Source organism: Schistocerca gregaria, chromosome 1 (genome assembly GCF_023897955.1).
Source record: "Schistocerca gregaria isolate iqSchGreg1 chromosome 1, iqSchGreg1.2, whole genome shotgun sequence".
NCBI lineage: Eukaryota > Metazoa > Arthropoda > Insecta > Orthoptera > Acrididae > Schistocerca > Schistocerca gregaria.
In genome coordinates, this window is record NC_064920.1 from 310781561 (window position 1) to 310802289 (window position 20729).

The window sequence follows — 20729 nt, forward strand, 5'->3', positions numbered from 1 at the left end:
AGGGTGTGGACTTTATAATGTAGGCATCGCTTAAGAAGGAATTGTCCGAAATTCCACTTCTAAGGGGGTGAAGTAGGAGATGAAAGGCTTTTTGATACTATGTCGCAATTAAGGGAATTTTGAAACTGGAACTATCAAAGTGGTATTTGTTTTCTCAGTCAGAAAATAAAAAGAACATTTTTCAGCATTTTTGGAAATTCGATCACTGAGGGGGTAGAATTGTGGGCGATAGTTTTCTTGAAAATGAATAGTTACTAAAGAACTATTAAAAGATTTTAAGGCTACATATGTGTAACTGATACTTCACTTATTGGTTAGAAATTAAAAAAAATATCCTGGTTCAGTGTTTGTGGAAATTCAACCAATAAGGGAGCGGAACAGGGGTGAAAATGTTTAAGAAAATATTTCATCACATTCAAAAAATTTTAATGCCAAATTTACGAAAATTGATATTTCACTTCTCAGTTAGATAGAAAGAAATAGTTGTTAGGGGATGTCAGTTGCTATGGAAATATCTCCACAAGAACGCAAAAGACGTGATTAATAAAAAGTTCGGATTCCAGCTACCAGAATCGGTTTTTGGTTGGAAGTACATCGGAAAAGATCATGGTTATATGGCCTTAATTAACGTGAAAAACTTAGAAGGTGTTGCAATTTGTGAACGACAGAAGAATTCGATTAAATACAAACATAAAAATCTCTGCAGGCCATGTAGTCTACTCGAGGGAAGCAGCGGGGGCCCAGCTAGTAGATCGCATTTTCAGTAAGTCAAATTCAGGAGGCAAGGGGTCAACAGCATTATATTTAGAGCGTGGTTCATATCCAGTGTACACAAGGGTATTTAACTGCCTGCTATTGTTTCCCCAGAAATTTAGTATGCGTCATACAATATGGAATAGGACTGCAGACAAACTAAAATTGAAATACATAGTATTAACTTTGCTGGATTGTATTGATTTTATATTTTGTTGTGAATCGGCTTTCAGCACTCTAGGCCTTTTTCTCAAGAATGAACCGAGAGTCGTGTGGAGCTTCTAGCTAAGACTGCTTTTAATTAATGTGGGTGAAATCTTATGGGACTTAACTGCTAAGGTCATCAGTCCCTAAGCTTACATACTACCTAACCTAAATCATCCTAAGGACAAACACACACACCCATGCCCGAGGGAGGACTCGAACCTCCGCCGGGACCAGCCGCACAATCCATGACTGGAGCGCCCCAAGGCCGCTCGGCTAATCCCGCGGGGCAAGAAGACGGCTGTTTGCAATTATACGTGATATTTAAAGACTATGCATACATGAGAGAAATACAAAATTAGAGTGCTTCATCACGATATGGGCACAAAACAGTAAGTATTATGTAATGATACACGTACACTGAGGTGACAAAAGTTATGGGACACGTCCTAATAGCGTGCCGGTCCTCCTTTCGCCCGGCGCAGTACAGCAATTCGACATGGCGTGGACTCAACAAGTTGTTGGAAGTCCCCCTGCAGTCGTATTGAGCCATGCTGACCTTATAGCCGTCTATAAATGCGAAAGTGTTGTCGGTGCAGGATTTTGTGCACGAACTGGCATCTCGATTATATCCCACATATCCTCGATTGTATTCATGTCGGCCCATCTGGGTGACCAAATCATTCGTTCAAATTTTACGGAATGTTCCACAAAACAATCGCGAACGGTTGTGGCGAGTGACATGGCGCATTGTCACGAAGTCCATGAACGGCTGCAAATGATCTAGAAGGAGCCAAACATAACCGAGGACCGTGTCCATTCCATGGAAAAACAAAAAACAGCCCACACCATAACGGAGCCACCATCAGCTTGCAGAGTGTCTTGTTGAAAACCTGGGTCCATGGCTTCTGGAGTCTGCGCCAAACTCGAATCTTACCATCAACTCTTACGATCTGCAAATTGGGACTCATCTGACCATGCCACGGATTTCCGTCGTCAATGGTCCAACCGATATGGTCAAGATCCCAGGAGACGAGCTATGTCGTGCTGTTAGCGGAGGCACTCGTGTCGATCGCCTGCTGCCACAGCCCATTAACGTCGAATTTCACCGCACTGTCCTATCGGATACGTTCGTCGTACTTTCCATATTGATTTCTGAATCCACGCAACCACCGCTGCTCTCTGTCGTTAAGTAAAGGCCGTCCGCCCCTGCGTGATGTGAGGTAATGACTGAAATGTGGTACTAGCGGCACATTCCTTACATCTCGGAACCTTGAATTCCCTAATTATTTGCAAAATGGAATTTCCCATATGTCTAGTTCCAACTACTATCCCGCTTTAAAAGTCTGTTAATTGCCGTCGTGTGCATATAATCCCATCGGAAACGTTTGGACACGAATCACCTGAGTACAAATGACAGCTCCACCAATGAACTGCCTTTTTATACCTTGTGTAAGCGATACTTCCGCTATCTGTCAATCGCTTTCTCGTGACCTTTGGCACCTCAGTGTAATGTTTTAGGCTCTGAGGATGGAAGTATAAATCCATAAACGCATTGTTTAAGTGACTTAAACATACTGAACTACACATGTTATACAGATATTAGCTAAAATCGCTAAAGTATGATAAACTGATAAATGTGGAGACGGCCTCCCGTCGGGTACACCGTTCGCCGGGTGCAAGGCTCTCGATTTGACGCCACTTCGACGATTTGCGCGTCGATGGGGATGAAATTATGACAACACAACACTCAATCTCTAGGCGGAGAAAATCTCCGACCCAGCTGGAAATCGAACCCAGACCCTTAGGATTGACATTCTGTCGCGCTGACTACTGAGCTACCTGGGGCGGACGGTAAACTGATATTGAAATATGCGTAAGAAGGTGTGTGCAAATAAACCATATATTACATTGTAATCCAAGATTAAAGGCATGTGAATGTAAAGTGCAGAACAGTATACCAAGCGATTTCTGGCACAGACTGTTAATACGTTGGGGATCTTGTTGAGCCGGCCGGGTTGGCCGAGTGGTTCTAGCCGCTACAGTCTGGAACAGCGCGACCGCTACGCTCGCAGGTTCGAATCCTGCCTCGGGCATGGATGTGTGTGTTGTCCTTAGGTTAGTTAGGTTTAAGTAGTTCTAAGTTCTAGGGGACTGATGGCCTTAGAAGTTAAGTCCCATAGAGCTCAGAGCCATTTGAACCATTTGACCTTGTTGACCCTTAAGAGAGAGTGGGAGAAGGGGGGAAGGGGGGGAGTTGAGGGGGGGGGGGGGGAGAGGAAGGACACACTGGAATGTGAGTAGGAAATGTTACGTAATTTACAACAAGCATAACACCATAGTATGAGAACAATGTTAAACGGTTGCACCTTCTTTAGCAAGTGTGAATAGCTTGGATCTGTATTTGATCATTAAGCTTTAAGTTAGGATTCTGTGACGTTTATGGACTGCTACTGTTTCCATCAACATTAGCTTTGTGCTTTTATTTTACCTATGAAATACATCACATTTGATATCATAATAAAGTCATTCATTAAGAACATTCTTAAAAAGAGAGACTCCTTTTTTTCTAGCCTCCAAATCCTTTCATGTTCAGTCAGTCTGGCTTAATATAAAATAAATATTATTTTGGAACATAATACTGTGTATTCCAGTTTTTAATGTCTATGGTCCTCCAAGCACCGATTGAATATTGCATTCAAAGACAGAAATTAAACAGTAGCTCTATTCACAAGCTGCGACATCGTCGCGAAAAAACAGTGACCCGTATATTTAATAAGTTTCCTTTAATTTACGTCTTTAAGTTTCCTTTAATTTACGTCTATGGTCATAAACTTTTTGTTAACAGATTACCGGTTTCGGCCTTTAATGACCATCATCAGATCTGTTTCTGTTAGGACTTTGTTTTTATGAAACAGATCTGAAGATGGTCATTAAAGACCGAAACCGGTAATCTGTTAACAAAAAGTTTGTGACCATAGACGTAAATTAAAGGAAACTTCGTAGCTTTATTTTTTGGAAGTAATAATTGAAACGTTATGACAACCAATCTTAGAGCTCCTGTACTACAGTTGCAGAGTTCTCCGAGCAAGACAACGTTCCCCACCGCAAGCACTGCTCGCTCTTTACTTAACAGAGGGCTACAAATGATTCGAGACAGTTTTGCTATCTGCTAACTGTCGACTATTCTGCGCCTTGTTAATGTCGGCACTGTACACGGCGGTTACTCAGTACATTAGCCGGTGCACGGTGTCAGAGCAGCGGCCGCGGCTGAGTGGTCACACCCACGGCCGGTAGCCTCCACGTGCTTGCCGCAGACCACCGGCGAGGCAGCGTGTGACCCTGCAGCGCGGACGGCGACAGCTGTCGGCTGGGTGCGGTGAGGTGCCCCTCCGCCTGCAGGCACCTCCTAAGTGATAAAGCTGTCGTTACCGTAATGCCCTTCAATTTGGACCCGCGGCGCTTGGTGGCAACGCCCTCATGCATTATTCACGGCCCGTAGCACCTCCAGGGGAAGCAGCACGAATCCGGCGAAACGCTCATGAAAATTAAACAGCGACCAGCCGGCTATTAAACATTTCGCGCACGTAATAATCGATAGCTCCGTCGACGTTATATGTTGTCTTTAATTTATGTGCACAGCAATTACTTACAATAAATAAAAATTACATAATTCGTTTAGCACGACAAAGCACCTGCAGAAGTAGTCGGAGCTGAAAGGAAAGTTGGGAACCGAGCACGCGCATCAGACAGAGCGCCGAGTGGACCGTGGTTACTCGTTAATGATTTCCCAGAGTTGCCTCTGAAAGGAAATTCGCGGAAACTTGACTACAAGTTCTAAGCGCCCGCACTGCCCGCTCTTCTGCTAATCCCCTTATTAATCGATCAAAAAATGGCCACTGTGCTTTGATTTTATCCATACTGGATGAGAGGTCGTGGTTGTGAATGTCAATGTTACAAAATATATCGGCTCAACCACTTGTTTATAGCGTAAAACACTAACCTTTCGGAAGTCAAGCTTCCATCGTCAGAATAATAAAAATTAAAAGAACCTGTTAAAACTCGCTAAAATGGAACAGCCCCAGGCACAATAAAATTGATAATAAAATTAAAACATCGTGGCTACTTCCCTTGTTGCAGCCGTATCTTCCCATGTTGACGACTATGTGGAGATACAAAACGTGCTACTCTTCTTAGAACTTTCTCGATGTACTCCGCTAGTCGTGTCTGGTAAGGATCCCAGACCGCGCAGCAGTGCTCCGAAAGAGGATGGACAAGCGTAGCGTAGGAAGTCTCTTTAGTAGATCTGCCGAACTGAGTGGCCGAGCGGTTCTAGGCGCTACAATCTGAAACCACGTGGCCGTTACGGTCGTAGGTTAGAATCCAGCCTCGGGCATGGATGTGTGTGATGTCCTTAGGTTAGTTAGGTTTAAGTAGTTCTAAGTTCTAGGGGGTTGATTACCTCAGAAGTTAGGTCCCATAGTGCTCAGAGCCATTTGAACCATTTTTAATACATCAGTTACATTGTTTAACTGTTCTGCAAATAAATCGCAGTCTTTCCATTCACCACAACATTTTCTGTGTGTTCTTTCCAAATTCAAATATTCGTGATTGTAATTCCTACGCATTTAGTTGATTTTACAGACTTTAGATTTGACTGATTTATCGGACAACCGAAGTTTATCTGATTTCTTTTTGCAGTCATATGATGACATCACACTTTTCATTATTTAGGTTCACTTACCAAGTTATGCACCACTCACATACGTTTTCTAAGTCGTTTGCTATGTGCGCTTTCCAACTTAAATTGTTCGTAATTGTAAATCGTGGGTATGTAGTTGAATATAAGGCCTTTAGAATAGACTGATTTATCGTGTATTCATTTTAGCACTCACATGGATGATCTCATATTATCGTTTTTCAGGATCAGTTGCCAATTTTAGCACCATACATATATATATTTTCTAAATCTTTTTGCAATTTATTTTGACCTACTGATGACTTTGGTAGACGATAAACGACAGCGTCATCTGCAAACAACCTAAGACGGCTGCTCGGATTGTCTCCTAAACTATTCATACAGATAAGGAACAGCAGAGGGCCTATAACGCTACCTTGGGGAACGCCAGAAATCACTTCTGTTTTACTCGATGACTTTCCGTCAGTTACTGTGATCTGTGACGTCTCTGACAGGAAATTACGAATCCAGTCACATAACTGAGACGATATTCCGTAAGCATGCAATTTCACTACAAGCAGCTTGTGTTGTCCAGTGTCAGAGTCCTTTTGGGAATCTAGAAATACGGAATCAATTTGAGATCCCTTGTCAGCAGCACTCGACACTTCGTCTCTGTACGCAGAACACAATGCTTTAAAATGTGTTCTTGTCGTTTCACATTTAGCGTTGTTTAAGCTTAACAAGGGGACCACAGGATAACCACGAAAACACCCCAATAGCGTATCACAACCTCTTCCAAAACTCATTGTTGTCCTTACACATGATGGGAGGTAACCTTCACCACGTATTCGCCAAACCCAAACCCGTTCATCGGACTGCCATAGGGTTATTGGACAGCTTGCGGCACTTTGGAGGTCATGAGTGATTCCAACCGCTGATATCATGCCTTTTTTTTAAAACCATCTTCCGCAGTCTGCCTGTTTGGCTGTGTTTGTTGTTTCGCGTTTTCATTTCACAATACTATCAGCGACTGTGGATCCAGACAGCTTTAGAGGGATTGGAATATACTGATGTGTTTGTTACTACAGTGGCATCCAGTGACTAGTCCACGTTCGAGCTCTCCTGGTCGCACCATTCTTCTGTTACTGCTTCTCTGCTGACAGTACAATACTTCCCGGCTCCTTTTATACTGGTGAGTCGGCCTCTCGTGAGACATCTAGTTGTCAGTTCCTCATTACATAGAGACATCCGGATACTTTTGATCAGATAGTATAATACCGGGTGATCGAAAAGTCAGTATAAATTTGAAAACTTAATAAACCACGGAATAACGTAGATAGAGAGGTAAAAATTGACACACATGCTTGGAATGACATGGGGTTTTATTAGAACAAAAAAAAACAAAGTTCACAACATTTCTGACAGATGACGCTGGACAGCAAAACTGCTACCGTGACGGGTGAGAGGTACGCCGATATGTTACAGAGTCGCGTCATCCCCAGCCTGGCTGATAAACAACTGCTGGAACGTACGATGTTTATGCAGGATGGCACTCCACCCCATATTGCTAGACGCGTGAAAGATCCCCTGCGTGCGCCGTTTGATGATGATCGTGTGCTCAGCAGCCACTTTGCTCATGCTTGGCCTCCCAGGTCCCCAGACCTCAGTCCGTTCGATTATTGGCTTTGGGGTTACCTGAAGTCGCAAGTGTACCGTGATCGATCGACATCTCTAGGGATGCTGAAAGACAACATTCGACGCCAGTGCCTCACCATAACTTCGGACATGCTTTACAGTGCTGTTCACAACATTATTCCTCGAATACAGCTATTGTCGAGGAATGATGGTGGACATATTGAGCATTTACTGTAAAGAACATCATCTTTGCTTTGTCTTACTTTGTTATGGTAATTATTGCTATTCTGATCAGATGAAGCGCCATCTGTCGTACATTTTTTGAACTTTTGTATTTTTTCGGTTCTAATGAAACCCCATGTCATTCCAACCATGTGTGTCAATTGGTACCTCTCTATCTACATTATTCCGAGATCTATTCAGTTTTCAAATTTATACTGACTTTTTGATCACCCGGTAGTTCCTGACGCTCTAGGAAAGCATCAAGCATTAAGTAAAATTGTCTTGAATTATAGACCACTGACGGAACTATTTTTCGAAGCAGATGAAAATTTGATTTATTCTTAAGATTTCTTTGGATGAAATTTGAACCTATCTTGAATAACATACAAGTTTCCCACTCAACGAAAAATCGGTTATTTCATTAGAAATGAGTTCTCCTGCACTTGCCATCGACAAGTTCTCAGAATCCTACAGACGTCGTTGGCACAGCAGGATCTGCATCTGGGTGTGTTTGCTTCATGGACTGATAGTGCGACGACTGGAACATTCCAGCATTTAAAGTAAATCGAAAAACTAATTCAACTTCGAAAAAGGCACTGATGCCAGTTCTATCTTTCTACACTGAAGAATAAACGAGTTGAATAAAATGTACGATTACGTGTATATTGAGTGCCATGCTTGCAAAGCTGCTTCGCTCATCCACATGCTCCGTATCATCTCTGAAGCAATTTTGAACAGTGTATCTATTCGCTGATGAGCTTCCAGCAGTAATGGGTAAACACTGATTTGCCTCACTCTTCGACAGTTCAATGAAGCTCGACGTTTTCCAATTGGAGCACGTGATCTAATTAAACATACCGTTTCATTCATAAATCCATGGATCGCTTTTGGCAGATATTTACAGTTAACGGTTTCGCAGCTAATGAGTCATCATCAGAAATAAATAATCATTGTGCTCACTTACTATTAATGTTTAGCCACCGCTATGAATACTTGATTGTGGCTTTCGTAACAAAAAAGAAAATATGGATATTTGGATGTGACAGAGACTCATTGGAGTCGAAACCGCCGGCTAACTGTAATTGTCAAATCCCGTCCAGAGTCTTATGAATGACAGAGTTTCCAATTAATGTCGGTGTAACTCCAGTGCCTCTTCAAACTGTTTTCTTCGCTTCACAGCCAACGACTGGTCAATTTTGAGCCATCTGCGAAATATGAAAGCGTTTCCTTCTTAAAAAAAGAAGAGTCGTGTAAAAACTTTTGCGACAAAGATGCCATACAGTTTAGCGGAGTACGGCAGATGGTACCGCCTTCGCTCCTGGTTTGTAGGCCAGGGAACAGAGCGTAGCGGCGCAGACTCGCCTCGAACAGGTTCTCAGACGACGGAACCAATCGGCGGCTGGAGAAACGCTAAGCGGCGGCGGTGGCGCGATCGCATCGCAGATAGTATCGGCCGCTCGTCTAATATACCTGTGGGTTCTCCGCCGTGCACACACGGCTGCCCCCGCCGTCCCGTCCACGGCCCCTGAGCGCACCACTCAACAGGCCTACTGGTATGCGCCTGCCTCGTTCGTGCATATTTAAGCCTTAATTGTCACCAGCGTCAGGCTGCTAGATCCATCTCGGCGGCTGGCGCTGCTGAGCGACCGCGGCACGAACCAGGCCTTCGATAGTCCATAGAGCGCTTCCATACTCCAGTCGAGAAACTTCTTCCAGTTTTTATTCTGATAGCTGGATACGTATCATTCAACACCGATTTCTATCTCCTACAGAGAAATATTCAAACGTAGTTCGAAACGCAAATACTGCTAGATTTTATTTACAGTCTTACATACACCAACTCGAGTATTTGACAAATGAAGGGATATAACAATACTTTTACGAAGAAACCGATACCGCACCCTTGAAACCTTCAGTGCAATTAAAACTAATTTTTATACTAATATTTCGCCTGTTTAGGTGTCTTACATTTACTGTGACGTGGTTGTTAGATGTATGTGGTCATTTCTACTGCAAATCATCGAGACAATTACAGCTACAGTGACGGAGATGGAAAGCGTTGCACCGTGAACACCTTGACCTAACGCTGCCAAATTGACACTCCAGTCTTTCCATGCCTGTGCAATATAACGATTAAAATTTCATGCTTATGTAAGCTTATTTTCAGCATTTGTACAAATGGTGACTGGCATGAATACGTAATGGCTGCTAGATGTGCCTAACGTTACTAGAACTTACCTTGATGGAGATCCCATCATAACATGCCAACATGCAGCTCATCGTCAGCCGTCAGACTCAGACAAAGGTGAGCTCACTGGTACAAGGAACGTCGCAGCGTCATACCGATATATCACACAGGCTATAGGACGACGACAGAACGAGTGTCCACGGCATACATTCAAGGTAACAGAGTATATCAGGGCAGACGTTACAGGCAGAGTATCGCCATAAACAGTCGGGAACAGATACACTGTGTCATCAAAAGTATCCGGACGCCTGGCTGAAAATGACTTACAAGTTCGAGGCGCCCTTCATCGGTAATGCTGGAATTCAATATGGTGTTGGCCCACCCTTGGTCTTGATGACAGCTTCCACTTTCCCACGCATACGTTCAATCAGCTGCTGGAAGTTTCAAAATGACTCTAAGCACTATGGGACTTAACATCGGAGGTCATCAGTCCCCTAGACTTAGAACTACTTAAACCTAACTAACCTAAGGACATAACACACACCCATGCCCGAGGCAGGATTCGAACCTGCGACCGTAGCAGCAGCGCGCTCCCGGACTGAAGGAGCTGGAGAGTTTCTTGGGGAATGGTGGCCCGTTATTCAGGAATGCTGCACTGAAAAGAGGTAGCGATGTCGGTCAGTGAGGCCTGGCACGAAGTCGGCGTTCCAAAACATCCCAAAGGTGTTCCATAGGATTCAGGTCAGGATTCTGTGCAGGCCAGTCCATCATAGGGATGTTATTATCGTGTAACCACTCAGCCACAGGCCGCGTACTATGAACAGGTGCTCGATCGTGTTGGAAGATTCAATCGCTGTCCTCGAATTGCTCTTCAACAGTGTGAAGCAAGAAAGTACTTAAAACATTAATGATAGTGCCACGCAAAACAACTAGAGGTGCAAGCCCCATCCATGAAAAAACACGACCACATCATAACACCACCGCCTCCGAATCTTACTGTTGGCACTACACACGCTGGCAGATGACATTCACCGGGCATTCGCCATACTCACACCCTGCCGTCGGATCGGCACATTGTGTACCGTGATTCGGAGGCGTGATATGTGGCTTATGAACTGCCGCTCCACCATGAAATCCAACTTCTCTCACTTCCCGCCTAACTATCATAGTACTTGCAGGGGATACTGATGGAGTTTGGAATTCCCGTGTGATGGTCTGGATAGATGTCTGCCTATTACACATTCCGACCGTCTTCAACTGTCGGCGGTCTCTACCAGTCAACAGACGAGGTCGGCCTGTACGCTTTTGTGCTGTACGTGTCCCTTCACGTTTCCACTTCACTATCACATAGGAAACAGTGGATCTAGGGATGTTTAGGAGTGTGGAAATCTCGCGTACAGACGTACGACACAAGCGACACCCAGTCACCCGACCACCTTCAAAGTCCGTCAGTTGCGTAGAGCTCCCCATTCTGCTCTCTCACGATGCCAAATGACTACAGAGGTCGCTGATATGGAGTACCTGCCAGTAGGTTGCAGCCCATTGCACCTAATATGAAAAACGTATGTTTTGGGGGGTGTCCGGATACTTTTGATCACATATTGTAACTGGTAGCCAGAAAATTTATCCATATCGTCCCGTCTCGCCCTATAGTTATCCAATGACGACACTTTTCCAAACACTACAGTCATCAGCAGTCTCAGATTCTTGCCTACACCATCCGTCAAATCGTTTATGTAATGGTGCATAACAGCCGTCGTATTACCCCGTCCTGGGCCACTCCTGACGATACATTTATCTATTATGGACACTGTGTTCTATTACTAAAAATTCTTCGAGCAATTTGCATGTTTGAGAACCTATTCCGTATTCTCAGACCTTCATTAACAGTGGGCAGTGTGCACTGTATCAGGTGTTTTCCGGAAATCGAGGAATATGGAATTTTCGTGTTGTCCTACAACAATGGTTCAAATAATGTTGTACGAGAAGAGGATAAGCTGTGTTTCGTACGAGCAATGTATTCTAAATTCGTGTTGACTGGAATATGCTCAAGAGTTCTGCAGCAAAACGATGTTAAGAATATTGAGCTGTAATTTTGCCAGTCCGATCTTTTAACCTTATATACAGGAGTCACCTGCGCTCTTTCCCAATCGCTTGGTACTTTGCATTGGGAGACAAATTCGCGATAAATTCAAGCTAAGTGTGGGGCAAAAGCTGAAAAGTTCACTCTGAAACAGCTGATTGGGATTCCATACTTACCCGGCGCACTACTAGTTTCCAACTCTATCTTTATGGGAAGTTAATTTTTCGCGGAACAGTTCGGAAGTTCAACGCTTTTCTCAGCTTAGAGGATGTACGAATACAGAGTTAAGCACCACACACAGACACATACCTAAATACTTCATCATTGAAAAGATTGACACGTATTGAACGGCTCTGCAAATCCTGGTGAACTGCTGCTAATATTTATTATTTTGAATCAACATGGATCGCAGAAGATGCTGAAGTCAAAATTCATTCGCTCCAACAACAAGCAGCAGTGTATGGCTATGTTACGGATAACGCAATAATAATGAAATTAAACTTTTTCGACAATGCTCACTTTCTAAACTATACGATCTGAGCAAATAGTTTAGGAAGCAATATGTACTGCCATTTCACAAATTCTGCCTCCAGTAAGATCAACAAAAATGTTGCAACAAGTACGAGGTACACGGAACCATGCCGTTCACATATTTCGTGTCCCATTAAATTAACATTGTTATTGTGATAACTTGTCTTCTGTAAAATTACCGTTATATAAGGGGCGACCAGAAAGTTTCTGCTCGCATCTCGTGGTCGTGCGGTAGCGTTCTCGCTTCCCACGCCCGGGTTCCCGGGTTTGATTCCCGGCGGGGTCAGGGATTTTCCCTGCCTCGTGATGGCTGGGTGTTATGTGATGTTCTTAGGTTAGTTAGGTTTAAGTAGTTCTAAGTTCTAGGGGACTGATGACCATTGATGTTAAGTCCCATAGTGCTCAGAGCCATTTGAACGAAGGAAGTTTCTGTTCGAATGGTGGGTCGGTGCTCTTATAGACTCGGCGGATTCGCGCTGGATTGCATATATGTCGCAGAAATGCCCTCAAACGGAAGATTTTTGATCGCCTCTTCCACAAATTGTGATTCGGCTGCCCGTACCTATGTGCTTTCATGCAACCCGCAAAGTTATTTCTTCCTTTCAGAAATCACATGCGAGATTTTCGTATTCTCTCTCTCACTACACACAGAGCATTAGTCCTACAGAAAAAATGAAGAGGACATTTGTAGGATATTTAATGTAGCTAAATTTTGTATTGGGATATGTTTTCGCTGGATGCCAGAGTTTTCGAGTTATTCAAGAGAAATGTGCAAAAGTGGCCTCCAAACGCAACTCCACCCCCACACTCAGCCCTTGCCAGTCAGGATTTCTTGTATATTGTTCGTGGCCCTCTCTCGCCACTGTACAAAAACTTCCATCTACTCGAGCTGTTCCCGATATTGCATCGTTTTTGGTCTCAATTGATTCGGCTATTACGCCCCACCATATTTAACATTATTTGTTTCAATGTGCCTGTGAGGGTAATGAAAAAAAGACGACTTTTGTAAACGTTATGTTAAATCTAATTAAGTTGACAGTTCGATCCTACTAGCATTGTAGTTTCGTAGACAGAATGCCTGACGAGTACATCGATGTAATTGTTATTTTATACTATTAAAATTCACAAAATTGTATGGTAAAACTTGCACAAGCGTCAATTTTACTATGTCTAAGTCCTCGACTAAGCCAGTGGCCTAATAAGGCCAGTCAATGAAGACCAAAAAAGGTCGAATTTGTGAAATAATTGATGCAGACGGAAATTTTTGTGCAGTGATAGGAAAGAGTGCCTTGAATAACATACAAGAAATGCTGACTTGTGGGGGCTGAGTGTAGGAGTGCGGCTGTACTTGACGTACTGCCGTCTCTAGCAAAAACGTATCCCAGTACAAAATTTAGCTCCATTGAACTTCCCCCGAAAAGATCCTTTTCATTTTCCCGTACGACTAATAATTTGTGCGTTGCGAGCGAGAGAATACGAAAACCTGGCGCGTAGTTATTGACTGCCACTGCGGGATGCATAACACGACATCGGTAGGGGCAGCTTGACTACCCTGTATACACTTATGTAAAAATAACAAAATCAGTCTTATCTTTTCTAGCAGAAATTGCAGAGAAAATGAGAGTTAAAAATATAATAGGAGTTAAAACTATCTTGCCGTATTTTATACTGTTAAAATTCACGAAATTGTTTGCTAAAATTATTGTTATTGGCACTTGCTGCTGCCATTACTCTTAGAAATATTGTAGCCTCCCATTCTCCAAAGTGTATGAAATTGGAAGTCACAGAAGGGGCGTCTATTTCTGGACTCGACCTATAGTTACTATTTTGGTAGTGCTAAAAAAACTTAGGACAAACACGAAAAGTATGGCTCAGGATGAATAATGTCAAACCTATCACAAGCTGCTCTGCGTCTCAGTGGCATATTAAATCATACCCACATAAAGCCCACTTGCTACTTTTTCTCGCTGTCTCTTCCATCGTACAACAGAACTAATCGGTCATTCTTCACACACATGAGGGAATTTTATCTTTGCCTTCGGTGAATGTAATTAACTTTTTTATCATTAGATTAAGTCGCCTCTGAGGACTATTATCTGGGAACGCTACGTGTAATGTCTGTCGTAAATTTCATTACCATCCAGAGCGAGATGTTGTGGACGCTTGTGTTCGACATGCGTTTATTTCTCAGCTCAATAGGCTGGATAATTTGACACGACAAGGGCAAGATTGGCTTTCGTGTAATATGCAATCACGTTTTTTTTCTATCGTAGAACGTATGGTGTTCAGAAGATCAAGACACGGCATTGGTCACTGTGGTAGTTAATGTACGGTATTCATTATAGTTTGTCCCGTCGGAAAAAAGGATCATGGGCGACACAAACGCTCATGCATAGTTCAATTACCTCTAAGTATCGAACATTAGAGGTGTCTCCAGTAGGATGATAGCCAGGAGGATAATGACGCAATCGAAATGTAGAATTACGTATTGTGTAATTACTGTCCCAGTCATTTTCCATAATAGTCGTTGTGATACCCTCATTCTATTTCACATTAAGAAATTCATCTCTTTGTTGCAAGGACTTCCCTATTCCTTGACAGACAGAACGTTTCTGCATTTTAGAAAGTACTTTGGTAACCAGACGTGTTTTGTATGCTTTAGACATCCAAGCTTATTGCACATCGAATACGCAGTTATCGCACATATTTTTGTTTTACGTCACAGTTTGTCAGCAGTAAGTGCAATAAGAATCTCTGTGATATTACTTCATTTCTGTAAACTCTGGACTTTAATCCTGTAACGACTCGTTGTCGAACGAACTTAAAACTCCGTAAAACAAATTATTCGATTCAAGGCTATAATTATAAGAGTATAGATATGAATCGAAATTATCGTGGTCTGATGAAGCAGAAATACTTGAATTTTGGGACAATCTACTTCTTGTAATCCCTGAAGATGTAGATTTACCTCCTAAATACTGCTATATTATATTATTTGTCGTGCTGTTTTATGTTGTGTTGGAATATTATTTGGACGAGATTATTTTTGTACTGTTGGCTTTCGATTCATGAATTGTTAACTAAACTCGTGGTTTCCGTAATACGTTGACTGACGAAATCTTGGTAACACTGTTAATGCTATGTAATTGCGAGTTCTTGAGTCTGTAAAGAATCGCCATGTGATGCAGTTTCGTTCGCCACGTCTCCAACGTCTCTCCAGATGCACGTCAACGTAGATATCTGGAACTCTCTAGATATTTATGAGAATGTAATTGTAGAGGAATAATTTATTTCGAGTCTCATCTATTAATCAGTTGAGATGAGATCTTTCATTTCTTCTGATACGATAAAATATATCTATAGAGCTGTAGTAGTTACAAGACAATCATAACGAGAACAATAATCCGAACCAATAGACAGAATAATTAATATTCCAGATAACAGCAAAATGTGCATATAAATTAGAAATGATAGTATTGTTCATATCTCTCTGAGGATTATAGAGCCTTTGATTTCTGCATACGTCGCACAGTGTCAAACAATCATTTCAGTAATAAAATTTTTCATATTAGATTGTGAAATTACAATACATAGATAACAAAAGGAAATTACTTTTTAAAAATCTGAACTGCCGTAAAAAAGATAAGACAAAATATTTATTTCTCGCAGCTTAAACGCATTAGTCGACTTCAAGTTTTCTACTTTAATCCACAAACGGATCAAATATGTCTGCTGCATGACTCCGAGAGAACACAGATAGATAAATAGACAGACAGAAAATTGGTCTTTTAGTTCCACATATTACTGTAACAATTCCATGTGCCAGATTGCAGTCGCATATATATCAGTACATTATCCACCCATTCGTGGTCATTCAAGTGTCAGGGCTGCGCTGAATAATAATCACGACCAGAAGAAATTTTCATAAAATGATTTCCCCATTTCAGGTATAGTTCTAACGGACTCTTCCATCCAATACGATCCTGACATTCTTGAGTCATCAATCTAGAGTTCTCCTGTGGACATTTAATACATTATTCTTTATCGCATATTACTCTTCAGTAAGTTGCTTCACAACTGATTGCATAGCGAAATTTGTAGCCACTCAGCTGGTGAGAAAGCTGTGATATAAATTTTAAATGTGCTGCCGGTGACAGAATCTATATTTAAGACTAAATTAGTGTATTAAGCATACTTTTATTCAATTCTGGTTGAATATGGAACATTTCTAATAGGATTGCTAGTAAAAAATACGACTCTTTTCTCTATAAGAACCATATATCAGCAAATACAGCGATGCTCTAAGTACAAGATAGATGATTATAAAATGTGCCATTAGCGTGATTACAGGTGCTGAACGACTACGCTTCGACGAAGAAGGCGTGCTCCATAAATCAGTTATAGCGGAGAAGCACGGGAGGAAGTTGCAGACCAACTATGTAATACTGGTAGAATTTGGCTGTTTGCACTTGTAATAAAAATTATAAAAATATCACCCAAAACGATAAGTGAGATATACTATTGGGAAGTCATCAGTTCAGAAGTAGCGACCACGCCCTACTTTGCCCGAAAGAAATGATAAATAACCTGTAGGTGCTGCCAGTATGGTGAAAGCTGCCTTTTGTAATGACGTGCTGCTTGTTAGATCTTGCCACGGATCTGCACAATAACGAACAAATGGGCACTGCACATTAAGTAGACGTGCGGAATACGCCACCCGCAGCCATCGCAAAGCCAGAAAAGTAGAGTACTGCTCACCGCTAGCACCTCACTTAGCGTCAGCCTAGGCCGAGTCCAACTCTGGAGTGCTTTCACGATTCGAGTCCATGTTATGAGAAAGAACTGAAGTAAATTTGACACCAGAGAACGGATTGTTTTGAGGACAACTGGACACAAAATCACAATCATTCAGTAAGACAACGCCTATTTGATGCAGCCATTCTTGCCCGTCTTCCTGCGTTGATACAGTCCTGTAGTGAGTGTTGCAGCTCATTTCACAAAACCTCCTCGCAGCATGCATGTTGCGTACCTACGTCTTTATTTTTTTCTTCAGGGATTCTCTTTGCGTAATTTGAGTAAAAAATTAGGTTCCCATTTTTTAATCCTTGTGCTGAAAAACTGCGATCACATAACAACTTCTGTTACTCTACTTTATTTGTTCCTCCTTCCTTTTCCAGTACTCTTTCATTTACTCCCTCTGATGTCTTTTCCTTTGTTCTGTCCGTATTGTTCGTAATTTCTTACTTTTCAGCATAGAAAGCATCCTAATATTAATATTTTGTTCTCAAACATTTCATCTTGCTTCCCCTCGCCCGGGTTCCCGGGTTCGATTCCCGGCGGGGTCACGGATTTTCTCTGTCTCGTAATGACTGGGTGTTATGTGATGTCCTTAGGTTAGTTAGGTTTAAGCAGTTCTAAGTTCCAGGGGACTGATGACCATAGATGTTAAGTCCCATAGTGCTCAGAGCCATTTGAACCATTTTTTTAAAAAACATTCCAAATATTTGTTAACTTTTAACTCAAGTATTATTTTTCATACAGCCTGTTAATGAGCTGTGCGATTTACACATTTATCCTTATCAGTTACTGAATCGACACACTTCTCGATTTTAGTCACACCGTAAGATGTGATTACAGTGTAGCAAGAACACTCCACTATTCCTTCTTTGATTGTGCTCTATAAAACGCTTAATAGTATTGAATTTTCCACACTTAACCTATTTATTTTGCTGTTATCTGACATACACTTGCAGTGAAGAAGTGTGGCCAAAGTAACGATATAATAGAATACAAGAGATTCAGTTTGACGCAGATATCAGCACCTCAGTTCCATCTTGCGGAGGCAGTGTCAATCACTGGCACCTAGTGATAACTACTGGAGTCCCGGATGGCTGACAAAGGATCTTATCAGTACTGAAACACGAGAACCCCAGTACATTCCAGTCGGAATAGCAAAGAATAAGTAGGCAAATTTTGGCTCGCACACCTTTCCAACCTTAGTCATCAGACTGGAGGTGGCTCCTTCAGACTTCTGACTTTCTAACCTTTTGTTTGTGCTGTACTTCCCTTTCACGCCTATGTGAAACTTGTATCGTTCTGCTGCTGATGCCGTGTACGAGCGCAGTCTGGAAGCCTCTTATTGTGGTATCAGTTAACACTTCTCATTATCAAATAATATTATTCAACACCTTGGATTTGCTTTAATTTCCGTATGGTGAGAACAACATGTAGGCAGCTTCCTTGCCATACAAATGTTCAAATGTGTGTGAAATCTTATGGGACTTAACAGCTAAGGTCATCACTCCCTAATCTTACACGTTACTTAACCTAAATTATCCTAAGGACAAACACACACCCCCATACGCGAGGGAGGACTCGAACCTCCGTCGGGACCAGCCGCACAGTCCATGCAGCGCCCTCGACCGCTCGACTAATCCCGCGCGGCTCCTTGCCATACACATTTGGAGAATTACGCGTCATTCATGACTAATGACACCGGGAGGAACGTTGACAACAACATCCCGTCGTCATCATTAGGGACATCATTAGGGTGTAAACTTTGTTAGGTGGACAGGCAAACTGTAAGGAAACAGCGTCATCTTGCAGAAGAAACCTCGACGATAATCGCCTAAAGTCATTTAGGGATACCGAAACAACCAAATTCAAGACAAATGTCGTAATTTTCCTGCAGAGGCTATCTCTGTATTAAGAAATGTGGTAACGGCCGGTTGCGACAGCTATATCTTTCTCAAGCTGGTAATAATATATTTTTCAATAAAGAGGCGGTTACTAAAAAACAGGCGACTACAAAAAAAATGGTTCAAATGGCTCTGGGCACTATGGGACTCAACTTCTGAGGTCATCAGTCCCCTAGAACATAGAGCTACTTAAACCTAACCAACCTAAGGACATCACACACATCCATGCCAGATGCAGGATTTGAACCTGCGACCGTTGCGGTCTCGCGGTTCCAGACTGTAGCGCCTAGAACCGCACGGCCACTCCGGCCGGCTCAGGTGACTACAAGCAACCACTTTGGAGAGACCTTGAGGCCCTGACTGTTGAACACGGATTTCTACTTCACTCCCTTCGAATATGAATTGCGCGTCTTAGCCAAAATCACTCTTATAAAATGACCCACTTCGAAGAGGAAATAATACGACACTGTTAAGACAAGCTTCTGGGATGGCGACCCACCTCCGTAAGAAGACAAAAGTCTGTACCACATTCTGTGCCTGCAGTTCATTCGTCGATACTGACGTACAGTACCCTTGCTTCTTCAGATCAGTTTCAGTTACTGACGTTCTCGTCATATTTAAAAACACTATAAGCCACTGAAAGATACTTCCTCTGTGTATCTACTTTTCTTTTGGTTTCACAGTTGCAGCTTCACTCCTTTATATTCCAATTATTAAACTTTCAGTTAACTATTCTTAACCGCATGAAGCTTCATATATACGGGATTCACCTTCCTGTCATTATTTTTGTTCAGGTGTCAAAAACTTCGCCACCGAGATATGTTCAGTGGTCTCATTTCCGACATACATCCTCCAGGGTATCCGACCCTTCTGCGGGCCAGCCTCTCCGGTACATCGCCAGTGGGTGGGTGCCTTCGCGTAGCCTGCTGGCTGCACCTTATAATTACGGAGGTTAATTAAAAATCATCACGTAGGCAGCGCCTCCCTGCCCTCCCGGTAATAGCGCTCGGCCCCCAGGACCCTCACTACACCCTGCTCTATCACGTATCAACCCACTGCTCTTCTGTTCTCCTGAGCACAACGTTACGGTCTTCTTCAACATCATTCCTTACGAGGGAAAGGTGAAAATTTCTCGGGCTATCTATGAAAGGCTGTTTAAGGATACAGGCTACTTTTTCCGGCTCAATATTATGTAAAGATCAACACCTATTTCTTTCAGGCACTGTTTATAATGTATATATTTTACAGATTTTTTGTTGATATCGGGTAATGCAGCACACTTTTTAAACAAATTAGAAGTATTTTCAATATATTTTAACATGTTTAGGGTTATTAAAAAAATTGATGCAATTTTTTTTTTTTTCAAAATGCTTCCTCAAATTGAGGTACCATTTAATCCAGCGTTATACATTTGAAGAAGACCAAATTTTTACCTCATATGCATGACAATTTGGCTGAGGTACTAAACCTATTTAATTCTACATTTTATGTATATTACAAGGATAAAAATACTACATCTTACATTTTAATTTTAATAATTTTTTCCTAATTTTTTTTCTATAATTTAATTGATTCTACAATAAAGCTTAGGTCTGCTACATAAGTATGGACAACTGAAAATTACAGAAAAATGAGAGCAATGCCTTATAAACTTTAGGAAATATTTGTACCTGAATTCTGAAAAATACAACTTGCGAGAAATTGCGAATGAAGATATGATTTCAATTAAACTGTGCC

The 20729-nt window shown here is 42.1% G+C and overlaps 1 protein-coding gene across 3 annotated transcripts in view; it reads left to right on the plus strand.

Annotated features, from left to right (window-relative positions):
* Nucleotides 1-20729, plus strand: part of LOC126343123 (serine proteinase stubble) — a 746947-nt gene that overhangs the window by 382197 nt on the left and 344021 nt on the right. The gene's annotated exons all lie outside the window — the stretch shown is intronic.